Source organism: Pleurodeles waltl, chromosome 3_1 (assembly GCF_031143425.1).
Source record: "Pleurodeles waltl isolate 20211129_DDA chromosome 3_1, aPleWal1.hap1.20221129, whole genome shotgun sequence".
NCBI classification, from domain to species: Eukaryota; Metazoa; Chordata; class Amphibia; order Caudata; family Salamandridae; genus Pleurodeles; species Pleurodeles waltl.
In genome coordinates, this window is record NC_090440.1 from 609,252,200 (window position 1) to 609,276,030 (window position 23,831).

General features: G+C 44.2%; 1 protein-coding gene across 3 annotated transcripts in view; it reads left to right on the top strand.

Moving 5' to 3' along the window:
* Positions 1–23,831, top strand: part of LOC138284364 (uncharacterized) — a 228,662-nt gene that overhangs the window by 90,792 nt on the left and 114,039 nt on the right. For 2 of the 3 annotated variants that reach the window (XM_069223057.1, XM_069223059.1), the window contains one exon: positions 10,317–10,405. The exons of the other annotated variant lie outside the window; for it this stretch is intronic. The gene's annotated coding sequence lies outside the window, so the exon portion shown is untranslated. The remainder of the gene's footprint in view (positions 1–10,316; positions 10,406–23,831) is intronic. 3 annotated transcript variants of the gene reach the window in all.

Below are 23,831 nucleotides of genomic sequence, written 5' to 3' on the forward strand. Positions count from 1 at the left end.
TCTCATTGCATTGTTGCCTTACTGAAAAGATGAGGGTTGGCCCATAAGGGGAATTAATGATTCTATCTCTTTGGCAAGTTGTCCCCCAAGGCTGTATACTTGCCCCACTATTGTTCATTCTATGTATGATTCAATTTGAGCCGTTCTTGATGGATATGTACACTGATATGATGGTTCATGGTAAATCATCCACTTTTCTGCTGATATGCAACCAATGCGGTGCTGTTGGCCTGTCAGTCTCAATCTTAGCACTAAGGACCTCATTCACAGTAATCTGACGCAACTGCATCAGTGCGTCCTATTTCTTGCGTTTCCCTAGGATTCCCTAATGATGCAATGGGTGGGCTGTATTTACAATAATAAAAGGGAGCTCCATGGCCACGGTTTCACAGATGCGTCACATTCTGATGCATCTTTTGGCGCTAAACTTGCGCATTGCTGGAGTAGCAGCATAAAAATGACGCTACTCCAGCAATACAAGGAAGATCCCATTGGAAAAAGCCCTTTGTCAATTTTATGCCTGCGCTGAGCAAGCAATACAATTCTGACGCAGTGAAAAGTTGTAAATTTCACTGCATCAGTTCTACATGACTTTTTCCGTGGGAACCCCTACCCTGCGTACATTATACCTGATGCAGTTATAATCTGATGCATGGCTTTACAAACTGACGAATTAGGCCCAATGCGCCAGTTTGTAATTCTGGAGCCGTGCACTGCTTAAAAAAAAAATGAAGCAGCTGTGGCGCAAAGGGCTTGTAATGAGGCCTTTATTTCTCAGCGTCTCAGCTAACTTCGTGACCTCGAACTTCCAATTTGTGCGACTTCAGGATTAAGAACAACAGTTTGGAAATAGTTCCAAAATGTAATTATCTGGGTGTAGTTTTTGCATCATGCTCATCCTCTGGGTCAAGTATTTCCTTAAGGTGCCTAAAATGTATTCAAGCAATTGACGGCTTGTTTAATCTTTCATCATCTTTAGGAGAGAAATCTACTTCCCTGAAGTTAGAAGTTTACTAGTGTCAGTGTACCGTTTGCTAGTTATGGGGCTGGGGTTTGGTAATACTAAGGGCCTCATTATGGCCCGGTCGCAATCGGACCACCGCCAAAGTGGGGGTCTGACCGTATCATTATGACTGTGGCGGAGCTGCCACAGCCCAACTGCTGACACCGCCAGGCTGCCTGCAGCCTCGCAGTCCCGGTGGCTGTAATCCGCCAGCCTGTCCATGGCGGTTTACACCACCATGGAAAGGCTGGCGGAATGGGGGACTTGGGGGGCCCTGCACTACCCATGGACTTGGCATGGGCAGTGCAGGGGCCCCCATGCATAACCCCGTTGGGCATTCCCCTCCCCGAATTACAGGCAGTGGAATGTGCGATGGGTGCTGCTCCACCCGCCGCACCGCCACATTGCAGCCGGCTCCATTAGGCCCCAACTGCAATGTTAAGGCCCTGTTCACCGTAGGGCTGGCGGGCGGAAACTGTTTCTGCCCTGCGGTGAACTCCTAATAGGGCTGGGAGAGTTCAGGCCGTATAGGTGCCCTGATGGTGGGAAGAGTTTGGCAGGCAGCCTCCGCCACCCGCCAAACTCATAATGATTCCCTATGTCTTTACAAGTTGAAGAGAATTGTTTTACTTTTAAGTCTTCTCTCACTGCCACATTGTACTTCTAATTACTTATGTCATGAGGAACTGAGAATTTATTTGGAGGAACTGAGAATTTATTTTGAGGACCTAGTCAAGGTTGCCCTCCTAATGTTATGGATCTTTATTTGGCACAGTTACCAAGTAACTCCTATTCAATTATTAATGGCTTTTTCTTGTGACCAAGGTCTAGAAATTCCATGGTTTACGTTTATGAAAATAAAAAAATAAAAAAATTGGATTGCAGGGCTCTGTTTTTTTCTTTTTTTTCTTTACCTGATATTATTAAGAAGGACAGATAATGGATGAAATATGTTTCTTGAATATATGCATTTTATAAGTGAGGGAGGAAGACTTAACGAAGCCCTCTACAAGACCTGTTATTTTACAGTCCTGTGAGCCCTATTTGAAGTTTGTTTTGGGGTGCTGGGAAAGACCTTTACTTTTTAGATTTGGAACCGGCACTATTTGATGCATACTTTATTTCCAGTTAGGGCAGGATAGTAATTCTGACATATGCACTTGAACCTGTGATGAGTCTCGTCATTTTCTGTTACAATGTTATTACCTCTTCTGAGGTTGTATAACATTAAAAGATGTCAGGTTGCCTTAGGTTTTCTTCAGATGTTAAGAAATGAGTTTGCCTGTTTAGGTTGAGTGCGCAAGTGCTCTAGCCTTGTTGTAATCTGTCTGTGGGCTTTTAACCACACCCACTGCATGCCCATCACGCACTCGTTCATGGGCTTGCCTTTCAAAAATCCTTTGTTATCATTGGTAAATGCTTTACGTTTTTCTTTCCTTGAGACAATTTTGTTACTGCCTTGGCCGTCGACCCTGTTACATGGATAATTGCACGTTTGCCAATAAGTTTGACTGCAAGCAAACTTCTTCCTTTTGTATCTCTCCTAAACGCTCATGCTCATGGCGGCCATGGTGCTTTGAACTGGCTCGCTTATGTCAACTGTTTTACTTTTCGTTTTCAATTTATGTGGCATGTAAAGCCCAGTTAGGAATTTACAACGCTAATAGCTCGAAGTCAAGCAAACGCAAGACTCATTGCATTTCAAATGCTTTTCTGTTGGTGCTTTTCTGAAATCTGCTGTATGACGTTGTAATTTGATGCTTCTTTAGATGTTATAGTGTGTATTTTATTGTCGCTGACTGTACTTGTAAGGATTTTTTTAACATTCGAAATAAAGTTTTTCTTGGCTTGTCTCTAAAGGTTTTGGATCGTGTCCCTTTCAAACAAGATGCCTTGATGGTTTTGTATGTGGTCTTTCTGTTCCTACTGAACCAGTGTTGATCAGAGGACTCTCTCCCCCTCGCATGAAAGCTTCTCATACTGCACACAGTAAAGGCTGAACCCAAGTAAATGAGATCCTCATTACTACGTGCATTGTCCCAGGACCGGCAGCTGCTGTTACAGCAGCTTGTTTAACAAAGGAACTGATTCTAGCCCCCCGCCATCGAAGTTTTGTTTTGAGTCAAAAGCAGGTGAGAAACGAGGCAACACCTCCTAGCAAGAAATGACTCCTTTTCACTGGCGGTTACACTATGGCTCACATAGGAGGTCCCAATTGTAAAATGGCGCCTCTTGAATGTGCCTCGTAAAATACAAACCATTTTCCCCTATGTGACAGGAGTGCAGAAGAACCCAGATAAAGTGGGTGGACGGGAGAAACAAATTAAGTACGGTTTGCGGGTGCAAGCCACAGAATCATGGAAGGTGTGCGTTTTGCATTAGAGTTGTGTGTAGCGTGTAGGGAAACCGCTCATCACATGTGGAAAGACAGCTTGCACGGCTACCACAGAGTGCTTGAAAGGATATTGTTACTGTATTTTATTGACGAGCATTGCGGTTCCCACCCAGTTTGTTAGCTGTTTCCATCTATGCAGCACTGGGGAAAGCGGCAAATTACACCTTAAGATGCAACTTGTTTTTGAGAATCAAATCCATAGCTGTGACCCAATGCGAGATTTCGAAGTCCTCTGTATGCCTAGGTTGACCATTCGTAGAGTAATAGCTGTCTTCACTGGTGTGGATGTTTCTAAGCCCGTTGTTTCCTACGGTGTGATCGATCGGTGATGTAGTAGTGCCATCTGGTGGCTGTTTTCCTTAATCGATGATTTTTTATAATAATGTAGTTCATTACAAGTTAACCACAGAAGCCTCTCTTGGCTTTGAAAAGTAAAGAGGGAGGGAGCTACAGCTTTCAGATCTGTTTTAAAGGGAGGTGACGAATTGCCTCTGGCCCCTCGGGTAGAGTGATCATCATTAGAACTGCCAGACGCACTGCCTCTTTTGTCTCTTTCTGCGTGATAACCTCTCTTGCTATGCTTACCCCTGAATTGAATTGGACATTGATGGTCACTTTCAAAGGACCATCCTGGCGCTATAGCGGCAGTCTGCAGTCTTGATCAATACGTAACAATTAGCATTAAAGAATGAAAGAGTAGCAAAGTGTATTGGGGATTCCAAAAATCCAAGTTTTCTAAAAGTGATATCGGAATCAATGAATCTTAATTGGCTGGGGAGATTGTTCCTGGTCTCGGCTCAAAGCCGCAAAAGATTTACCTCCTCTGATTTGTAACCTAAAGACAATCGGTTTAAGCAGACTTCCCGAGGGTTTTACTTGTAGTATACTGGGTGAACCTTGATGCTAAGAACTTAATCCCCTTGCTTTAACATCTGAGTCCGTAAAATAATTTTAAATAGCACCCTCTTAGGTATAGGCAGCCAACGGAAGGTCTTTAAGGCTGCCGAAGCAGATGACCTTCTAGGCAGGGTCGGATTGGGAAGGCGGGCAGTCGGGAACTGGCCGGTGCTTCAGGATCACAGGTGGGCCGGTTTGATCAGTTCCTCAGTTAACCGGCCCACAGAGCCTTACAGTCTGGCAGAACAGGCCAATGTAATGTGTATTCTTCTTGGCCATGGCTCCTCCCACCCGAGCCAGGCTGAGCGCCACTGAGGGGCCCTGGGATATTCTCATCTCGCCACTAGCCCCCCAATGTGTCTGACCCAGCACAGCAGCAGTTTTCCCCAAAGTACTCCCTGCTGGGCCACCACATTCTGGCCATGGTGATCAGGAGAGGAGGGAGTATGCAGAGGTCTCCTTGGAGGGTGTCAGGTGTTGTCACCTTGCCCCCAGTGTCTTTTAGGCTTTTGTGGGGTGTGCAATTGCATAGGCCTGGCTGTGAGGCACCTTTCCCAGAGACCAGAAAAAAATAGAAATGCTGTAAAGTACTTTCAAGTCCCAGCAACCCTCAGAATCCTGTGTGCTTGTGGGCAAATCAATTATGTACGACCTTTTGTGACTTGCAACCTATGATTTGCGATTTGTGGTTTGCAAACAAAACAAAATGTACAACATTGTTAACCACACTGTTTGCGATTCCCAAGAGGTTGCAAGGGACCTGCCTCATTAATATTCATGCGTCAGGCTGCAATTTGCGACCAATTTGGGAATGGCCGCAGTCACATCGATGGTGGGCTGCTGGGGTCAGCAGACCACCATGTCTGTGACTTCTTTTTCAATAAAGCAGTATTTTTGTTTTGAAATGTGTCCAGTTTTCCTTAAAGGGAAACAGGATGCATTTTAAAAATGAAAAGTTCTTTTAATTTTTTTAGAGTAGACAGTTGTCCGGGGACCACTGCCTGTTCTGAAAAGTCTTTTTCAGTACCATTCGCAAAGGGGAAGGGGTCCCTTGGGGGGGTGGGTCCCCTTCCCATTTGCAAATGAGTTACTACCAACTTGAAGCTGGTGGTAACCACAAGTTTTGCAACTGTATTCCCGGGCGCAAAACATTTTTCCATCCCCCCTGCAAATGGCAATTAGGAATTTATGCCCTTGGCATGCCTCTTCCTAACATAGTTGTTAACATACTTTTCGAGTCGGAAATAGGTTACCGACCTGCAAAAAGGGGTTGTACATGCCAAGAGACATTTTACCAGTCTCCGTTTGCAACAAGTAACTGCCTTTGTACATCTGGCTCTGGGTCTCTCTTTATATACCTCACACCTCTTTTCTTCTCTCTTCACCCTTCTGCCTCATTTCTGTGTCTGCCTCACATAGCACTAGCTCCTCACTCTCTTCTCTAGCTCTCACTTCCTAACCTCTATTTACTTCACCATTTATTTGCTACCTCACATTTTCACCTCTCTGCTCGTTACCTCACCTCTTTTATTAACTCCTTTCTTCCTTCATGACTTTCTGTACCTCACTTCCTTTTCTCTTTCATCTTCTCTCTGCGACTTCTTCAGTATTTCAACTCTCCTTATCCATCATCTCTTTCTCTCTTAATAGACTTGTTCGTATAGAATGACAAGAGGTGGGATAAGGCAGCAAGAGAAAAGTAGTGGAAATGATCATATTTCATCTGATGAAAAGGTGAAAATCCTAGAGGTAGTACTTTGATTAGGCCTTTTGCAGCAAGAACGCCATTCGGAGATGTATTGGCTGGAACAGTATACTATAATTTCAAGGCTTGTAGTGATAAAGGGGTTCCACTAGTGTTCTGCATCTTGTGGACGGGTTGATCCGCAAATAGTAATTCAAGCAAAAGTTTATGCGCTCTCTGTATCTTTGGAGTTACTTAGATGAAGGATGTGCCTTTAGAAAATGCAGAGTGTCTTGAGGTTGGTGGATGAGTATGGTCTAGGATGTTTCATTGCAAGGAAGGAGGGTCTGGTAGTGCATTGTGTCAAATGCAGCATATGTATGTAGCAGTAATAGTGCAACCACTCCCTTCCTTTCCACATTTTTCAGGTCATAGGTGGCAGCGCAGGTTAAGTGCCTCTTTAAAAGCCCTTTTGATGGTCCGAGAGTAGGTTGCTGTTTTCAACAAATTCTTAGATCTCTGTGGCGGTAACTCTTTCTGTCATTTATCATAAGAATGGGCCACAAGATCATTGTTTCTAGTCATCTGGAAGTGATATGTCAAGGCTATTTTTTTTTTTTTGAGTGGCCTGATAAAGGAGGACTATAGAGAAGATGATTGAATTCAACAAATTGTTGAGGATTAATTTTGCCACTTGCGTGGTCACAAATCGGTTCTTACTGGTTGCAGTCGTAAAAACATTTTAATATGCACAAACTCCATTTCAGGATTCAGCAAATTATTACAGACTCTTTATAAAAAATAAAAAAAAACACACAAAAAAAACTGGTGTTGTAAATTGCTCTTTCAAACAGCTATTCTTTAGGAGCTATATCAATTTGAGACCAGAAAATAAGGTTGCAAAAAACTACCAACTCACAGGTTGGTGTGGTAAGCCATTCCCAAAAGGGGAAGTGTCTGCACACAACCCCTTCACCTTTGTTAATTGACAAAAACGTATGTTGACGAATATTCAGTTGTGCTGCAGCCCTATTTCCATTAAGGAAAACAGGCTGGGGTTTCAATGCAATCACAATCATGGTGGTCCGCTGACCCCAGCGGACTATCATCCCTGTGATGGCATCCAATTAGCGTAACTTGCAGTTTGCAACCTACCTCATTGATATTCACCTGGCGTCTGCCAATCAGGCGCAGGCCAAGTGCTCTGAATAAAAGGTATACGGTAAAGTGTCACAATTACAACTGGCAATGACACTCCAATAAATCCCTAGTAAATAATAGGGCAAGGGGGATTCAAAATACCTATAAGTCTCTAGTATATAATAGGTCAGGGATTTTAGAGGCCCAGTAGATTTCCTGCACTAGCGTGTGCACTGCTGTATTGCCTGCTGTCCTTTTTAAAGGCAGCCCTGCCTTGCAGACTGCCATTAAAAAGTAAAAATGTATGCAAATTTGACTTTAGGATTTAAGGTACTTCCAAAGTGATAATCTACCTTATTCTTACATATGTCACCCCCAAGGGCTCCCCTAAATGCCCCAGGGGTGGAGTGCCATGTAACTATAAGCAGGGACATTATATAATGTGCTTTATATCCCGTGATGAAGGAAAAACTGCACCTTTCATTTTTCTTCATTGTAGATACTTAGCTCTCCATAGGATAACATTTGAATATTTTCCATAAGCATAAGTGTGGCTAAGAGGTAGATAAAGGTGTCCTGAAAGGGCTCAAATAAATTGTAATGATAAATCCAGCAAATTGCCATGTTGCATTTATCTTAACTAGTACAGAAAAAAAGTTATGACTTTCTTTTCTATAAACCTAATTCCAGCCTGCTAGTAGCCTCTCCTGATTTGTCAGCCCTAACAGGAATAGCCAGGGTGCTTGATGAGGTGAAAAGTGACCTGCACTGAGCAGAGGTTATCTGATGGGGGAGGGGGTTGGCAGATGCTGAGGCCAAGCCAGAAAATGGACTCCGTAAATCAAACTAAGGTTTCAAAGGAAGCAGGGCAGTAAGGAATGCTAGCCAAGCCTCCCCTCTCAACCCATACCCTGCAAATAGATAGTGGGCTCAGGAAAGGAATTTGCAGATGTCCAGAGGGGGAATAGTAATGGAAATAAGCCACACCAGTGGGTTGTTTTTACTACGTCTTGCTTCTTTGGAGGAAAATTGTTCCTCTTTGAACATTAAAGTGAAGTGCTTTTTGAGACCAGAAGATGCCACATGTTGAAGGAAGTTGTCATGCTTTTGGGTGGCACCCTGCAGGTCATCGGACCAGAGGGTTCCCTGCCTGTCCCCAGGATGATTGAATAAAAGTGGCTGATCTTCATTTGCACATCAAATTTGCGGCCTGAAACAACAGGCAGGATTGCCCTGCTGGAACCCTGGCCTGGAACCCAGAAGACTGCACCCTGAAGTACTGCTCCTGTTGCACACAGGAACAGCAGCCCAATGGACTTTACCATGCTTCAAAAAGAACTCAGGAGTGGACACCCTGAAAGCAACAGGTTAACAGAGCTTACCTACCCCAACTTTCACAAAAGTCCCCAGCCTGGAGTGCATCTAGTGGACCTTTTAAGGATTTGTCCAGGTGCATTTATAAGAGCTGTGGTCCTAAAGTTCCAAGGACCTTCCCAGAGCTTCTAGACCCATGGATGTGTTTTGGACACTTTGAACCCACAAGAGAAACTTCAGGAAGAAGTTAGAGAAATTTGGAGCAACTTTTGGAAAAAGCTCCATAAGTGGAGGACTACTCGCCATCGTGAGTCAAACCAAATAACTTCAACTGCAACCCGGCCAGGATTTAAGGTTTGTCCCGCTGAAGGCTCAGGAGCTCCAGTCTTGCAGGATTTGACTGTGGCTCAGCGGAAAAGCAGTCTGACAACATTGCATCGGAATCAGCTTGCTGAGGAGGATCGCATGATGTCGAGAGAGAAGATCCAAAAAAGTTTCTAAACGCAAAGGTCAAATTTGTCCGAGGCCTCCCCCTCGGTGCATCCGAGCAAAGGTCCATCGCGGTCGCCTCAAACTTTGACTTTGTCCTAGTCAAGTGTTACCTGATGTCCCCGGTTGGTGCTATTGATTTCTAAGCATTAAAAAGCATATCTTTTTATTTAAACTTGAAAAATTCATAACCCTGGTCCCTTATATTGTATTTTTGTCTTTTTGGTGTAATTCTAAGGATAAAATATTTGCAATTTTTATAAATTGGTGTGGTACTGTTGTGTGTTGTCTTACTTATATACCATATTAGTTTATTGTAATGCTTTACACACCTGTCTCCTAAAATAAGCCTGCCTGCTGGTTGCCAAGCTACCAGGGGATGAGCCAGGGTCTGTTTTGAGAACTTGACTGGACCTAGCGCTGTCGGGGGGCATTATTGCTAGTGGTGGGTGTGTACCTGCCTCGGTGAATAACCAGCCTAAAACAAGGTTGGATTGCTATTCACTTTGAATGGGAATTTTGTAAACCGAACCTATTAATTCATAGGTTGGTCCACAAAATTCCACACCAGTCGCAAAAATACTGCATGCAAACTGCGAACAGTATTTGGCAGCCAGTGCTTTATAAATCAGGGCCTTAAATCTGTCTGGCTGGTCTCCTTTCCAAACCTTTCTCTAATAGCTTGTTTTCAGCAGAGCTTTCCGATGACACTCGCCTAGCACCGCTACTGCAGTCGGCTGCACGAAGCTGTCTGTAGGTTGCCTCATCTTGCATGGAAACACCATGCTGTTGCTTTTAACACTGTACGTTTGGCCTGTGTGGACGGCGCGCTTCTCTAGAGCACTCTGGTGCAGCCCTGCACGTCTAGCCTGAATGTATGACACGGCACAACTACCCATTGCTTCGCTTGCGAATGTTATGGTTTATGCGCTCCATTGACCAATGGGAGGCGTGCCGTTGAGGCTTGTGCCGCATTATCATTTTATGTGTTGAAGGTCATTGTTTAGTTTCCAATTATAAAGCCAGGATTGCACCTCCCTCAATCCCAGCGACCTTAAAAGATGTGAAAATGTTAGTCATGCAGTTGTCCGCGTCCCAAGGCGGAGACGAAATCTAATAAACCAATCACATCGTACTTGATAAATCAGCAGGCCTGTTGCGGGCCTCGACACTGCCGATGGTACTGTGAAGACACTGACGAGAAGCCACCACCAGGCCCGTCCCAGTCACGCGCCAGAGGGTCACCTCGGATTTAAGTCACTAAACCAGCCGTTTAAGGTTAAGGAAACAGGGTCGCTGAAATTATGGTGCAGTGAAAGGACCGAATTATGTAGCAGGAAAATGGATACTATGCGAAATGAGTGTCCGATTTAAACTGTTCTTTGTCTCCCAAGATATTGCAAAGAGGCCCGATTCCCCACCATGCTGGAGATCCAGACGGCTACCCATTGTTAATATGTAAAGCGGCTGACGTCTCTCTTAGGTACAGTAATCCACACATGTTCCTATCCACTTGTTTGTCATGACAGTGATTTTTATGGCGCTATATGTTGCATGCATTTATAAACATTTACTCATACCTGCCTTGCAGGAAACCACAATGACTCATGGAATGATTGCCTAAAGACTCTGTAAGCAGTAACGCTGTTATCCTTGGTGGTTTCGCATCCTCCAGTTAATATCACTGTCAAAGGGTTGAATTATGACTTATCCGTGATACATTAGGGAAAGTGTACACACATTCAGTTTTCCTTCCTGGGATCTCAGAGGTTTGTGATCATGTTATTTTTATATTAGCTGTGAAGATGCCCTCTGAGAGCGTGTTGCACACTAAAAAGAGAACTAGAGTATTACACTTCGAAATGTGAAATGAATGTTTAAAGATAATTTTAATGTTTGTAGTTCGCTGTGTCTTTTCCACCTATTAAGGAGGCCTGCGGTTCAGAAGTCATCATTTTAAAACCGAGGAGAGAGAATTTTGATGGGTATATTTAAATTGTATCTTCAACTGTGAATTTAATGTTCAGAGTATACATTTTTCGAAAAGGTAATTCTTATCGATTCGAGAGGGTTTTCAGTTGTTCCCATATAGTTCTTCTTAGCATCTTTTAGCTTTGGTAATCTTTGGAGGCCACCGAATCACTGGAAAATACGTGAAAACGGTAGTAACTGTTGAAAATGCATATTAGTATTCGACCCCCTAATTCTAAAAGTAATTAAAGCGAGTAAGCAGCATTTGTTGTATTTATTTTCAACATTTTTTGTTGGATGTTTAGAAAGTAAACTAATTGAAACACAAGGTCTCTGATCCTCTCCTGCACATCTTTCTTGAGCTTTTTTGTGAGTTGTGGTGTAAATGCCTCTATTCTTCTGACCGATGTCTCTTGCCAGCAAGGCCATGACAAGGGAGAGCAAAGAGGGCTTGTTGCCCCATGCCTTGCACTCGGTTTTACGACCTGATGATTTAAAGATTTTAAAGCAGAATGCCTGTTTATTGGTGATCAAAGAAATTTGTAGAGCGCGCTACTCACCCGTGAGGGTCTCAAGGCGCTGAAGGGGGAGGGTAGCGGGAGAGGGGAAAGGGGGGGGGGCCAGGTAGGGTCACTGGGCGAACAACAAAGTCTTGAGGTTCTTTCTGAAGACCAGTAGGTCTTTGGTTTTGTGAAGGTCGGTGGGGAGGGAGTTCCAGGTTTTGGGGGCGAGGTAGGAGAAAGACCTGCCTCCTGTGGTGGTGTGCTGGATGCGGGGGACTGTGGCTAGGGCGAGGTCGGCTGATCGGAGGTTGCGTGTGGGAGTGTGGAAGTTTACTCTTTCATTGAGGTAGGTTGGGCCGGTGTTGTGGAGGGATTTGTGTGCGTGGATGACGATCTTGAATGTGATTCTCTTGTCTATGGGGAGCCAGTGTAGGGATTTGAGGTGTGGTGAGATTTGTTCGTGTCGGGGGAGGTCAAGGACGAGGCGCGCAGCTGTGTTCTGGATTCTTTGGAGTTTGCGTTTGAGTTTGAGTGTGGTGCCGGCGTAGAGGGCGTTGCCGTAGTCCAGTCTGCTGCTAATGAGTGCGTGGGTGACTGTCTTTCTGGTCTCTGGGGGGGATCCATTTGAAGGATTTTGTTAGGGTGCGGAGTGTGTGGAAGCAGGAGGAGTTTAGAGCATTGATTTGCTGTGTGATGGAGAGGGCGGGGTCGAGGATGAAGCCGAGGTTGCGGGGATGGGTGCGGGGCCTAGGGCGGTGGGGCCTAGGGCAGTGGGCCACCAGGAGGCGTCCCATGTGGTTTTGTTGGGGCCGAAGATGATGACTTCAGATTTGTTTGAGTTGAGCTTGAGATGGTTAGTGGTCATCCAGTTGGCGGTGTCTAGGAGAGTGGCGTGTAGGTTGGTTTTGGCGGTGGTGGGGTTGCGGGTGAGGGAGAGGATGAGTTGGGTGTCATCTGCATATGATAGGATGGTGATTCCGTGTGCTCGGAGAATGTTGGCTAGGGGGATCATGTAGATGTTGAAGGGTGTGGGGCTGAGAGAGGACCCTTGGGGGACTCCGCAGGTTATCTTGGTAATGTTGGAGTGGAAGGGTGGGAGGCGGACTCTCTGGGTTCGGTCGGTGAGGAAGGAGGAGAGCCAGTCTAAGGCTTTGTGGCGGATTCCTATGTTGTGGAGGCGTGTGCGGAGTGTGTGGTGGCAGACGGTGTCAAAAGCTGCTGAGAGGTCTAGGAGGATGAGTGCGACGGTCTCGCCTTTGTCGACTTTGGTCCTGATGTCGTCAGTGCATGCGATGAGGGCGGTTTCTGTGCTGTGGTTCTTGCGGAACCCAGATTGTGAGGGGTCAAGGGTGTTGGTTGCTTCGAGGAAGTGGGATAGGCGAGTGTTGACTAATTTATCTGCAACCTTGGTGGGGAACGGGAGGGAGATGGGGCGGTAGTTGGAGAGGATCTCTGGGTCGGCTTTTTTTTTTTTTTTTTTTTTAGGAGAGCGGTAATTTCCGCATGCTTTCAGGGGTCTGGGTAGGTGGCGGAGTCGAAAGAGGAGTTTATGTTGTAGAGTATGGGGGCGATGGTAGGGCTAGCTTTGTTGTAGATGCGGTGTGGACAGGGGTCGGAGGGGGAGCCGGAGTGGATGGAGTTCATGGTTTTTTCGGTTTCTTCGTGTGTGGTAGGGGTCCATGTGGATAGTGTGGTTGGGGGAGAGGGGGGGTTGAGTTGGGTGGGATAGGGGTATGTGTGGTGTGTGTGTGATATGAAGCTGTTGTGGATGTCCAGGATTTTGTGGAGGAAGTGGTTGGAAAGGGTGTCACATAGGGTGTGTGTGTGTGTGTGGGGTCTATGTTGCTGGCTTTGGGTTTGGCAAGTTCGTTGATGATGGTGAAGAGTTCTTTGTTTTGGGAGTTGTTGTCAAGGCGTGTCTTGTAGTGATTTCTTTTGGCGGTGCGTATGAGTTGGTGATGGGTGCGAATGTTGGTTTTGAGTGTGGAGAAGTTGGTTGAGGAGGGTTCTAGTCTCCATATTTTCTCCGCTTGGTGGCATTTGCGCTTGGAGTCTTGGAGTTCAGGGGTGAACCATGGGGCGTTCTTGATGTTGCGGGTGGTGATGTGTTTTCTGAGGGGTGCTAGTGTGTCTGCGCAGGTAGTGATCAATTTGGAGAGGTTGTGTGCTCCTGCGTTGGGGTTGTTGGTGTGGGTGGGGTTGTGGGCCAGTTGGGAGTTTAGTCGTTCTGTGGGGATCTTGTCCCACATGCGGTAGGGTGTGGTGTGGTGTGTTGATGGTAGGGGGTGGGGGGTTTGGTGAAGAAGTAGACTCAGCTGTGGTCTGTCCAGAGGAGTTCGGTGGTGTGGGTGTAGGCTATGTGTTGGCTTGAGGTGAAGATTGCGTCCAGCGTGTGTCCTGCTGAGTGGGTGGGTGCGGTGACCAGTTGTTTGAGTCCGAGGTTGTCTATGAGGGAGGTAGTGTTGTGGTCTTGTGGGTTTTCTAAGTGAAAGTTGTAATCACTGAGGATGATGTAGTCTGTGGAGGTGAGGGTGTACGGGCTGATGCTGTCTGCGATGGTGTCGCAGAAGGCGGGGCGTGGTCCGGGTGGTCTGTAGATTAGTGTACCTCTGAGGGTGGAGTTGTTGTTGTTGTTGATATGGACGAGGAAGTGCATGTGTTCAGTGTTGCCGATAGTGTCTTGGGAGCTGGTGGTGACTTTGATGGTGTCTCTGTGTAGGATGGCGATGCCTCCGCCTGGCTTGTTTAGACGGTCTTTGCGTTGGAGTTTGTATCCCTTGGGGGTGGCTATGGCTATGTCGGGTTCTGAGGAGAGGTTGGTCCAGGTTTCCGTGAGGAAGGCGATGTCAGGTGAGTGTGTAGTGATGATGTCCCAGAGTTCTATGGCATGTTTGTGAAGGGAGCGGATGTTGAGTAGCAGGCAGTTCAGGTGGTTGTGGTGGGTGGCGTTGGTGTGGTGCGTGAGGGTGTTGTTGCGGGGTGTGTTCTGGTTGGGGGCTGGTGTGATGCTGGGTTGGTTGGTGGGGGCAGGGTGGGTGAGTTTTTTGTTGGGGGTGTTGTGTTTGTTGAGGGTGGGGTCGCTATGGTTGGTGTGTGGTGTGGGGGATGATGAGCAGGAGAAGTGGCAGGTGTAGCAGGTGAAGGGGCCATGTGTGTGTGTGGCTAAATGTGGTGCATGTGGGGTGGGGGCCTGGGTTGAGGGTGTGGAGGGTGAGTGGGTAGTAGGTGTGTCTGGGAGGGCCAGGGGTTCTGGCACTGGGTGCAGTCCAGGCGCGGATGGGTGCAGACGGGCTTGCCATAAGAGGAGGGGAGGGTGGGAGTGGCAGCTGGGAGGCGGGAGGGCTTGTCCTATGAGGGGGCTGGGGCTGCTGGGGACGCAGCGGCGGGCAAGGGAAAGAAAAAGAACTGTGAGAGAAGTAGGGGGGAGGCGGGAGGGGCCGCAGGGGATGCAGCGGGGGGAATGAGGCAGACAGAGGACGGGAGAAAGGAGGTGGCGCGGGGAGCGACCTACCTGCAAGCAGGGTCAATGGTTGCTCCCTGCTAGCGCGCCGCGGCTGCCATAAGAGGAGGGGAGGGTTGGAGTGGCAGCTAGGAGGTGGGAGGGCCTGTCCTATGAGAGGGCTGGGGCCGCAGGGGATGCAGCAGCGGGCAAGGGAAAGAAAAAGAATGGTGAGAGGAGGGGTGGGGGAGGCGGGAGAGGCCGCAGGGGACGCAGCGGCAGAGAATGAGGCAGAGAGAGGACGGGAGAAAGGAGGTGGCGCGGAGGGCAAAGCGGGGAGCGACCTACCTGCAAGCAGGGTCAAAGGTTGGGTGACGAACTATCAAAACACAGCCACACCAGAAGATAGGATTTGATGCTGGAGGCGACATACGATTGCTTTCCCTGAGGGATACTTCTCTTTGAAACTTGGGTACCAGTGCTCCTGCCACCTGGAAGAAGCGCAAAGATGGGGCCCCACGTGAAGTTTTTAGCCCGAGCCCAACAAAAGTTCTGACGGTTCTCCTTTCCAGCCACCATTTCTTCCCAGGAGCCGGAAGAGATGTTCTACTCAGTGACAAAGGCGCTGGCTATTACTGAAAGCACAATCTGCATTACAGCAGAACTACCATTTTAATCAGTGTTCGCTTTGTCACTAGTCAATGGTCACAGTGGACACTGTGGCTTCCCTTCTCGACTGTGGCTTTCTTTTTGTCTTTCTGATTCGTTCTCTTTACCTGGAAATCCAGACAGTGATAGAAAATCTGTTTGGATTTTCAAAATGTGAAAACGTTTTTTACATAATTTCTGAAATCGCCAACATCTACTGGGAATGTAGAAATCAGCATTTTCTGCAGAAAAATGTATTTAACCGATAGGGACTAATCTGCTAAATCGCCTTGTTAGACACAGTCATTTATACGTTCTGCCTGATGCCATTACTTAATTTGTGCTAGTGTCTTCTGGTGCTCAGCTCCGGCACTTATTTGTAAACAGTGGTACATATTTATAAGAAACGACCACATGGTAGAGCTGTGTGTGCATTTTTAAGCAACGTTCGTTAGTGGAGCATTAAACTATTTAATGTATCTTTTAAAATCATGATAGACTTGAACGTATACCTGCAGTTTGAAGTGACTTGGATTGTGCAAGCTACAGTGGACCAATGAATAATACCTTGGCCCCTGGCACTTCATTTTTTTTTTTCTTCAAATTAAGCACTGCCTGATTCACAATCAATATTTCACGAAGCCTGAAATGAAAGTATTTCCTTATTTTATCTGTCGCTCCCTCTCTCCTTTGGCTCCCAATTGCAATGCTGAACCTCGAGCAGTTCAGGTCGATCTTGGTAATATCAAATGAAAGCAGTGCCAGAGTGAACCACGCGCCTGGCTGGCCCTAAGGACCAAACTTTGAGTCGCGCCATCATGTAAACTCTGCAAGACATGACACTCAAACATTTGTGTTTTAAAATTCAAAATTATTTTTTTTAAACTTCATGTTTTAAAGGTAGTGCGTTAGATTATCGTACTGAATTGAATGTCTTATTGAAATTAATAACTTCTCTACTTAACTCGAAAGATTCAGGATGACTTGCTTTGTGCACATAAATATGTGTGCAATGGCAGTGAAAATAAACGTGGCTCAATAACACATTATTTATATAAAGCAACTGTACAGCTGTACTAATAACCGCACATTCATTACTGCATTGCAAATGTCAACTTTCAGCTTATTACCACAGTAAAGCAAAATTGGCATTAGAAAAACACTGATACTGCCTCACAAACTGCACATAACAATGAAGTTAAACGCCCTCCTAACAGGAGGGCTCTGCAATGTGGTTTTACCTTAAATAGTATCTTTTCCCGTTGGCAAAGTGGTGGATTGAGCATTGCACGCGGCGTGAGTTGTGCGTTTTGCACTCCAACTGTTATATTTCGAAGGTTTCCGAGCTTGTGTGTTTGCTGAAACATGACTAACCTTGCAAATTGCCTTTTTTTTTTTTTACAGATACAAAACGGTGGCCTTGTGATCATAATCTTAGGGAAAATCACAATGCTACCTTAGCGAACTTGTATTTTTTTCCCTTTTTTTTTTTTTTGCCCCATTTCCCGTACCTCTGTGTATCCCTAACACTTATTTGGGTCAGACACCTCTCACGCTGCTGCCTCTTCGAGGTGGATTTTTTTTTTTTTTTTTTTTTACACACAACATGGTTTACAAAGTGACTGAAAAAATATTTAGTTTCCTTCATTAATATCATTTGTCAAAAAAATACAAATGTTACTGACCCTTTTCAAAATTACTTTATTCTTTTTCAAATGCTTGCATCTCAAAAGTCTACTGAACATATTTACATCAAACCGACAAAAGCCTGACGAGTGTTCTGCATTTGTACCAATCTCTGGGCTCGCGCAGTGGGACAAGCCACTGCGGTTACTATGTGATTTTAGGGGGAGAGGGGTGGTTCTCGTTGCTATTTTGTTGGTTCGCAGTCAACGATCTGTTTCATGAGGTCGGTGCAAAGTTTGGAATTCCAATTGTATGTTGTTGAAATGCCAATAAACACATAAAAAAAAACGTACACATGCATGCTTTCTGAGTGAAGTTCAACTTCCAAGCCAAGTTTGGTGTAGATCTTTTCAGCAGATTTTGCTTTAGCAGCGTGCAAAAGTTATTTAATGGGAGATAAAATAGAGAAAAACACATCTATTTTTTTTTTTGGTTCCCTCTGAACTTCTCTACTCCTGTACAGAAGTACATGAAATTTGGCATGCCAGACCGTAGCTGACCATTATAAGCGAGTGCCCAATTTGGTGCATATCCGTGTGGGCCCCAATTGTGATTGTATCATAAATAAACATTCATAACAAAAAAGCAATTTGCAGGAAATGAGAGTAATAGTTTCTAAACAAAAGGACATTGAGGGATGCCTGGTGCTTTCCAAGGTAAACTAGCTGCGACCCACGACTTACTAACATTTCTTCCTCAGCACTGTTAAACAAGCCAAGGGACAGGACCTTTCTTGAAAGCTATGTCTTTCTTATATACATTTTGCTTGTTCAGGAATGCAGTAACTAGGAAGTGGAACAGACCGATAACCATATAGTAACATTTGATAGCCCTCTAATGGTGGCATCGTACGAGCCACCAATGTTGGTGGCTTTCAGAGGTGTGTTTTAGTTTTGCTGTGAAGAACAGACTTTCTTGGTTGGTGCTCTTGTCTAGCAGAAGGTGTTCCAGAGTCAGATATAAGTGACACTGAAGTGCCTGTCTTTTCAGGTCTTGAACGGTGAGATGTAGAAATCATGGATGAGGAAAAAAACATGGAAGAGTGAGAAAAGGGGGGAGGAAGTGTCTGTATTTGGATTAAAGAGACAGGAGGTGGAATCAAGATTATGCAGCCCTGGTTTCTCGGTCACCCGACCTTTGATGGCTTCGGCAACTTTACAAATTGAGCACTGAATGTGAGCGCCACATAGTATAAACAGAAAGACCGCGATGAGACAGGGATCAAAAACCTCTGATCGTGGGTGCCTTACTATTTTCACATATTTTTGGAATGGTATGAATGAAGCGTGGCTGGGGGCTTGCAGGGAAGACCTACTTTAGGGCGCTGACCTGTTGGTCACTGACCGGGGGGGGAGGAGGGGAGGTGGTTTAATGGTGGGGAATGGATTGTTTAGCAATAACTTACGATTTAACAGCACCTGCTGTAGAGTTCCTTGTCTGTCCAGCTTTCAGGCAGCAATAAAAGCAAAAATGCCAAGATGACTCCTGCGATTAATGTTCCTGCTGTGGAGAGAGATCAGAGTTTTGGCTAGTGGCAGTTTTGAATAGCCCTAGCCATAAAGTAGCGCATATGCCTGCTTCAAAGAAGACATCTGTATTTTATGTGGATAGCTGAGTAGATTAGTAAAGCCAGCCTTTACCAGCGCTTTAAAGCGATTTAAATGTATTAGAGGGGGGGTGGAGTCTATGGAGAGATGAAGGGCACTTTTGCTGGGTGTGGTAGTGAGGGAATCTGAGGAGGAGGTCGTGTGGAGGGGGCAAAAAAGATTGTTGCACTAGGTGCCACCAGTGCTAAAATCAACCTTGACTACAGCAAGTGGTATATATAATGTATGGTACTCCAGAGACCCTTTTCCCCACCCCTTCCTTTCCCTTCTGCTGCTAAGTAGCGATTAGAGTCGAAGCACGGTCTGCCCACCACCCACAATTAAGTATTTTTACCGCAATGTTCCAGTTGTCTGTACCAGCTCAAAATTCTCGAACATGCAAAGGATCCTGTTCACTTTTCCCTTGAAACAAACTGATGCTCCTACGCTAGTTTCTCAGGCGCACGTATGCTGATCTCAATATGTATCTTTTGTCTCTCATAACAGTGTGGTGCTAGTTCATTTTTAATTTTGTGTATCATCTCATAACATTAGTCAAGTCTACTAACACAGACACATTTTTGCTTTTAGAGAAATCTTTTTGCTCTTTTCTTAGTTCTAACAAGTACAAGGACACTTGTAGTTATTGCTATCAACATTTAAACAGTACAGGAATGCACAACAACATGCAGAAGTAATTTTTCATATTTTAGTGTGCTATATGTGTGTGTGTGTGTGTGTGTGTATATATATATATGTGTGTGTGTGTATATATATATATATATATATATATAATCTTTCAAAAGGCCCATATGAGGCACGCTCTCTCCGTCCAGGCACCAGTGCATCAATCACCACATCCCTGCATCAATCACCACACAATTTTGACACTAGGTCAACGATGCGGCACTCACAGGATTGTCAATTCCTCTTTTTAATGTGCCAAATGATCCCTTCAACAAACACCAACGCGTTTCAACCTACAAGGTCTTGATCACAGTAACAAACCAATCAAATTAAGGCTATATATACTGTTTATCGCAACATGCCTTTATGTGGCATTCTGGGATATGTAGTTAATAGCATTAACCTGGTGAATATAAAGGAAATAATTATTTTTCCACTTATAACCAATCCTCGCGTGCAACTACATCAAAATTATATACATAATACTAAAAAGGTAAAGTAAAATTAAAAGATAGATAAGTCCACCCTTTTGCTTGTTCTAGTCACAACTGCTATTTATTTCTGTATGTCACTCCATCTATTGACAATAGATATATGTCCACATCAGTACTATTCAAATACCTTGTATCATTGGTTGTGTTTTTACATGCCATTTAAATTACTGTTGCTCTCATCAGACAATTTTAATTCTTTCATATTTCAATTTTCTATTTTTTTTCATTTTTAATGTAATTTCTAATTTTTGATTTCTTGTTTTTTGATTTTCACTTGTGGGTCTAGTACCCCATCGAAGTACAACAGATAGATTTCTCCAATCTTATGGTTAGTAACCACCCTCTTCACAACTAATGATACTATTTATTTTTAATAAGAGAATATTACTTATTATATCCTATGTATTATTTATATTTACAAGTGACAATACAATTCCTCATCGCCATTCAATCCAAATGGAATCTTAGTTTTTAGTCTAATGATATATCTGGATTCTAACCGTCTCAATTTCTGGACTCTGTCCCCTCCACGTTCATGTTTTTTTATTGTTGCAATGCCATAATAATTCATATGTAGCCAATTTGATTCTAAATGATTTTTTTACATGCTTTGTCATGGCATAGTTGTTATAATTTTGTACTGCCCTTATGTGCTCCAAGATACGCTTCTTCAGAGGGCAGATAGTACTGCCCACGTATCTTAGACCAAATAGGTATTCTATCATTACCATAACTGATCAATGATTTTCATCTCACATGCTACAACTATGCAGATGACACACAAATACTACTTAAATTAGAATGCCCAGAAACATTGAAAACTCACAAATTTTCAGTTGCCTCAGGGTCGTTGATCAGTGGATGACTCGGAGCCATCTCTAAGGGCCAGATGTAGCAAAGTGTTTCGCCGTTTGCGAGGCGCAAAAGCCACTTTGCCATTCAGAAATGCATTTTGCGAGTCGGCTCCGACTCGCAAAATGCATTTCAGACTCGCAAATAGGAAGGGGTGTTCCCTTCCTATTTGCGACTCGCAGTGGGATGCAATTCCATTTGCGACCGCGTACGCGGTCGCAAATGGAGTCGCAGTTACCATCCACTTCAAGTGGATGGTAACCCACTCGCAAATTGGAAGGGGTCCCCATGGGACCCCTTCCAGTTTGTGACTGGACCCCAAATTATTTTTTCAGGGCAGGGAGTGGTCCAAGGGACCACTCCCTGCCCTGAAAAAAAACCGAAACTAAAGGTTTCGGTTTTTTGAAGTGCAGCTCGTTTTCCTGTTAGGAAAACGGGCTACACTTCAAAAAAAAAAAAAACTGCTTTATTGAAAAGCAGGTCACGAACATGGAGGTCTGCTGACGACAGCAGGCCTCCATGTTAGCGAGTGCCTATACTCGCAGTGGGGCCGCAATTTGCGGGTCATTGCGACCCCATTGCGAGGACTCGCAATTTGCAAGTCGCAAATTGCCGACTTGCTACATCTGGCCCTAAATGCCTCCAAAACAGAAATACTCATGTGGTGACTGGAAAAAATATGACCCACTGTGCACCTGGCCTGACTATCTCGGACCACCTCCTCAATTATCCAAGGAAGTTAAAAACCTCGGAATCACCATGGACTCCAAGTTAACAATGAATGCCCAAGTGGACAAATTAGCACGAACAAGCCTCATCACCTTGAAGACGCTACGACGCCTCTTCCCCCACCTCGGATTTCTGCATAAGATGCAGGCTACTATCTTGCTTGTACTATCCAAACTGGATTATGCCAGTGGCCTCTACCATGGATCATCTCTATCCAATATGAAAAAACTATAACGTATTCAGAACTCCGCAGCCAGGCTACTATTACATGTAAAGCCACAAGCCCACATGTCCCCTGCCTTGAGAGCACTACACTGGTTACCCGTTGCCAGAAGATGCACCTTCAAGCTGCTTTGTATCACCCACAAAGCTATACATGGAACAGGACCACTTTTTATCAGAAACAAAATAACCAAATACATTCAACAAAGAAACCTCCGCTCAAGATTGGCACCCCGCCTTAGAACACCACCATACAAGAAAAAGACTATAGGTGGTACAGTCTGCTCCGTTCAAGCAGCCAAACTATGGAATTCATTACCCCTAACTAGAAGATCGACAGATAACTATCTTGTCTTCAGAAGACTACACAAGAGTTGGCTCTTTCCTTCATAACCACCATATTCAAACAGCTATGGACTGCATATGCCTGTGTTTATTAAATATTTTTTATCTGATTGTGTATTCTAGTTATACATAGTTTTTGTTTAGAAAATATGTATCGCTGCTGTGTCATAACATTAAACTACACACATACTCTTTAAACCTGTTTAATGTATATTTACTCATGGTTTCAATATGTATGTACATGTGTGTGTATTTGTGTGTGTTATATATTATTCCATGCTTAACATGTTCATAGGTCATTGCATAACTCCTAAATAAGTTGTTATATTAGATACTTACGAATCCCTGCTCTCATTTTATATCACAATGATCAAATGTTTATTTAGTATTTGGCTATTCACAAATTGAGTAAAGATAGATACTTGTTGGGAAAGTACACTTTAACTTCAAATATTACAAATCTTGAAAGTCTGTGTTTATACAATACTACTTTTCTTCTCATATTATACCCATTATTATGTTCCTTGAACATATATTCCCTTACTATGTACTTACATGTCTATTAGTTCTCTAGTCCTAGTGTACTAGAGAAAATTAAATACAAATAAAATCTATAAATACAATTTAAATTATAAATAAATCTACAAATATATATATTAATAATAAAGAATAAATTAAATAAAATTAATGATCAAAATGTGGGTATTTATAAATAAAAAATATTATATTCTTACTCTCTTGTAAGCTTTTCTTTGTCTACCCATCACCATATGCCATGTCTCTATCAATCTATCCTCCATTCCCACTATGACTCATCCCAAATCCATTCTACTACTTTCATCTCCTAAATAACCCTGCCTAAGCTCTTCCGTCCTCTTCCACATCTAACTCACCCAAACATCCGTTTACTTCCATGATCTCCCAAACAACTCTACTAAATTCTCCCTCATTTACCTCACCTTTAACTCATCCATAACCCCTCCTGTTACTATGATATCCCTAACCTTTCCACAGACCCTTCACTCCTCCATCCCCCTTTACTCACCCCAAGCCTAAATCCTATTACTATAAACTCCAAATTAACACTTCTGGATTTGTCCCTCCTCCACCCCTCCATTACTTCAGTCAATCCAACTAACAAACTCACATATCCGTGGCTCAAACTAACTCAGAATAATACTAAAACTGTACTCCTATTTCACTATACTAATTCACCACTAATTTCTTTTGGGTTCCGGAGTAGCATGCTACTCGCCGAAAAGTGCTTTGACGCCTCATCAGGGGTAGTAAGCGCTATATAAATATTACACTACAATAATAAAAAAAACAAAATTACATAGTAAGTATTATCACAAACGAGTAAAATAACAGATAAAATGCAACAGCCTAACCATCCCTGGGTACTCTGCTCTGAAGGATGCTAACATCTTTACCCAATTAACATGTAACATGTGGCAACCATGATTTCATCAATCAGCCAATTGGGTCAAGGTGCAACTGTAGCGATTAGCATAACTACAATAAAAGAAAGAATAAAATGTGCCTAAGGTTGTTTTCACTGTGGTCTGTTGAATTTGTTCTAGTGTGATTGGCTGCTTCAGTTCCCCCTCATTCTGCGGTTATAGTGACCGTATTAGCAGATCTTCCACAATGGGGTGTTGTGTTTCTAATTGGAGAGGCGACTGATATCTATAATAATACTCAGCAAGTTGAGCTGTGATGACTAAGGAGTCATAAGTCACCCTCC